At 40.7% G+C, this 4,125-nt stretch overlaps 1 pseudogene; it reads right to left on the reverse strand.

The window, feature by feature from the left end:
- Positions 1–937: 937 nt before the first annotated feature.
- LOC123246853 lies at positions 938–2,092 on the reverse strand (annotated as a pseudogene).
- Between the last annotated feature and the right edge of the window lie 2,033 nt (positions 2,093–4,125).

Here is a 4,125-nt window from a genome sequence, read left to right on the forward strand (position 1 = left end):
AGGGGTGCTGCAGAGATTGAGATTGCTATTCAGACTGGATGGCCAACCTCAGAGACCCTTTTCCAACTTTCAGATTCTGCTACCTCTAATTTGTTGGAGTATAAAGGTAGTAATTATGTAGAAGCAACGACATCAGAACCATGAACAGGAAATTATATGATGTTAGAATTTATAGTTTTGTGCTCCTTTTTTGGCCTATTTAATCAGGTCAATTATACTTTAGGAAGTTTAATATCTAGCATGAATACCCTTTATTGTTCACTATCATAAAGACAATTTTTCAGGAACCATGCTGACATTAAAAAATACTCATATCGTTACATGACGGCAAAATCAGATTTGACTTAATCTGCATTGACTTGCATCAGTTTTTGTAGAAAGGTAACCTGATACAAGTGTTAGAACAGCCTATGTTCATTTGGCAAGTTTATTCTAAAAGTTCTTGTCTTCAAGCTTACATTACTTTATCATAATAAAAGATTTAGTTATTAACCTATTATTTGAAGGTGGAGATAGGAATTCACAATTTAATAGCTTTTAATTTTATGACTCAGACCGGTGCTTGGCAATTCCTTGGTACATTAGGTGACAAGAAAATTAAGGGAGGGAAAGCAATTTTTTTCAACCTCTCAAAATCTAATAACTCACAGGTATGTAGCACTTTTATCATAACAATATTGTGAAGCACAGAGTACAAGTGATATTCTCATTTTACAAAAGTGGAAAATAGGCTCAGAGATTTTAAGTGCCTCTCCTTTGATTACACAAATCAATATTGGGTGGAACTAGGATTTGAACCGAGGTATCTCTCAACTCTTAGTCTGGTCCTTTTCCCAATAAATTTCTCTGCTTTCTAAAGTAGAACTAGTTAAACCTGTGTCTTGAATCTCATATATCTAATGGATGACTGAGGAAAAGTCTATTTTTATTCCTAGAGTTATTCTCTACTGTGAAATCTCTGATGTCTGATCAGTGCTGAGCTGCATCTGAAGTTTTTCCCACACTTACTGCATTCATAGATTTTTTCTCCAGTATGAATTTTTCGATGTTCTGTAAGGTGTGTACTCCATCTGAAGTCCTTCCCACATTCATTGCATTTATAGGATTTTTCTCCAGGGTGGATTCTCTGATGCTGAATAAGATGTATAGCCTGGCTGAAGGCTTTTCCACAGTCAGGACATTCATAGGGTTTTTTCCCCAGTATGAAATTTCTGATGTTGAGTGAAAGCTGTACTCCACCTGAAGTCTTTCCCACATTCCCCACATTCATAGAGCTTCTCTCCAGTGTGAATTCTCTGGTGTTGATTAAGAGCTGTACTCCACCTGAAGTCTTTCCCACATTCCCCACATTCATAGGGCTTCTCTCCAGTGTGAATTCTCTGATGTTGGGTAAGGAGTGTTCTCCACCTGAAACCTTTCTCACATTTATTACACTGAAAAGGTTTCTCTCCAGTAGGGATTCTCTGATGCTGAGTGAGATCTGTACTTTGAGGGAAGGCTTTTCCACATTCATTACATTGATAGGGTTTCTCTCCAGTATGAATTTTCTGATGTTCAGTAAGATGTGTACTACGTCAGAAAGCTTTGCCACATGCATTACATTCATAAGGTTTCTCTCCAGTATGAATTCTCTGATGTCGAATAAGGTGTGTCCTCCAGGTAAAGGCTTTTCCACATTCAGTGCAAGTATAGGGTTTCTCTCCAGTATGACTTCTCTGGTGTTGAATAAGATGAGCGTGCTGGTTGAAAGCTTTTTCACACTCACTGCATTCATAAGTTTTCTTTCCTGAACATATCCTTTGATGCTTAATTAGGTCAGAATTATGTTTGAATCTCTTTCTATATTCATCACAATTATGGCTTCCTTTTTCTATAAGCACTCTCTGAGATCTAACAAGGATTGAACTTAGACTAATGCTTATTCCAAATTCTTACCTTGAGGGCCCTTCTGCTCAAAGGTGATATTCTTGTGTGTGATGGTTAAAGGCTTCGAAAAGTTCTCCTGGATTGCCTGATGCTTCTCTAACTGGTCCTTATATTCCCCAGCTCTTGCTAATGCAGAACACCAAAGGTCAGTTCTAGGTCTTTCCATCATGACCTGATGAGATGATTTTTGTTCGCAAAGACTGTTTCAGAGGTGACTCCTTGGCTTCAGTCAAAGTCTGCAAGTCTGGAAGTAATAAGAAATGTAAATGTCCTCTCTTCTCAGTATCAGGAAACTATCATAGAACAGCAAAATGAAAAAACCTCCCCACAAATGAGGAGCAGAAACCTAGACTGCAAAAAGTTCTCCTTGCCTCTGGCACTGTCCACTAAAGCTCCCCTGAAGATGCCCTTCCCTAGAAGGAGAAAGGGAAGGAGAGTCTCATCTTTGGAATCCCAGCTGTGAAAACTGCTTTTTAACTCCATGCCTTCCCCTCAAGATCCACGAAAAGAAGACTGCCTAGCAAATCAAGGGAGAGGTCTAGGCTTTGGAAGTGCTATAGAAATATCTTAGATGGAACTTTTATTTGGTACATATTCCCTTACCAAGAGTTAAGAGACCCTTTGAGTTCACTTCCCAGTAACTAATTTCTTTAATCCAATAAAGATAAAATTAGCCTACATGTGACCCTGTACTGTTGTTTCCTCCCACTGTATTCTCATGCCCATTCACCTAAGCCCCTTTTCCCTCCAGCTTATCCCTAGCAATAATCTTTGTAGGTCATGTTCTATTGTTCGAATCCCCTATATCCAATCTGTTGCTAAGTCCTGTCAAGTTTTCCATCACATAATCTTTTACATACAATACCTTCTCTCCTCTGACACTGCCACCATTATCATATATTCATACCTGAATTATTGTAAAAGCTGCTTGTGGGTCTGCCTGCCAAGCCTCTCCCCGCTCCAGTTCATTCTCAACTAGGCTCAAATTAATCTTCCTAAATTTCTACCCATTCAATAAACTCCAGTGGCTTCCTATCGCTTCCAGGATCAAGCATAAAATCTTCTGGTTGGCATCTGAAGCCCTTCCTATCTTTCAAAGCTCCCTCCTATCTTTCAAATCTTCTTAGATCCCAAGACACATTCTGCAATCCAGTGACACTGGCCTCTCTGCTGTTCCTCCAACAAGACACTCCACCCCCAATCTGGGAGCATCTTCCCTGGTTGTTCCCCATGTCTGAAATGCTCTCCCTCCTTCATCTCTGCCTCTTGGCTCTCCTGGCTTCCTTCGCAGCCCCGTTAAAATCCCATCAGGAAGCCTTCACACTAGTAAAATCTCTCAATGTTGGTGCCTTCTTCCCTCTGTTGATTACTTTCTGTCTATAGCTTGTTCGTACATACTTGTTTGTGGGCAGTTTCCCCATTAGACAGTATTTTGCTGGAGCCCCGGCAAAGAGCTGGGGGGCATTTTGTTTGATCAGTGATACAGAAATCCAACTTGTATTCTCAGATATCCTCTTTCTAACCAGCTGTTGATCTCCTGGCTGGTTTTCAGTTTCTCACCTCAGACTTTAGAATCGTTGCAAATATTTTTGGTTTCTTTTCTGGCAGGATAGCTTGGCCCAACGTGCATTCCTAGAAGTTAGAAATGGTCACTGAGTGTGACCAATCTTAGAAGCTTCTCTCTCATGTCCTAGATACATACACCAGTGAGTTCACATTAAGGCTGACAAATTACTGCTTCTACACTCCTGCACCACCAGCCCACTATTCCTCTCTCCTTCCTCTGACTCTCCTGACGATCTACTACAAATCGCTGCTTCCTTCTCTCCCCCAGACCCCATGGGGGAGCCAGCTCATAGCTATAACTTGGCTCCAAATGTTCATGTAGTTCTTGATCTCCTGTTTCTCTTGTGACATTATTCCAGCCTCCAGAACAGGTTGGGACTCTCTTCCGACCTTTACCTTGAAACCTTTCAAGTTAACATTTTATTCTTCTTGATAATATAGAGGGTAAAAAACATTGCTCAAATCTTGATATTCCCAACTAGGAGAAAGTCCACCCTATAATTGTAATTGGGGATGGAGGGTGGGGAGTGGGGCAGATTGTGCTGAAAGTCATTATACAGGGATCCCTCACCTATCATGGGAGTTACTCAGAGACCCTCCCCCCATAGGTGAAAATCCACGAAGTAGCAGTGT

The sequence above is a fragment of the Gracilinanus agilis genome, chromosome 4 (assembly GCF_016433145.1).
Source record: "Gracilinanus agilis isolate LMUSP501 chromosome 4, AgileGrace, whole genome shotgun sequence".
In the NCBI taxonomy this organism is placed as follows: Eukaryota; Metazoa; Chordata; class Mammalia; order Didelphimorphia; family Didelphidae; genus Gracilinanus; species Gracilinanus agilis.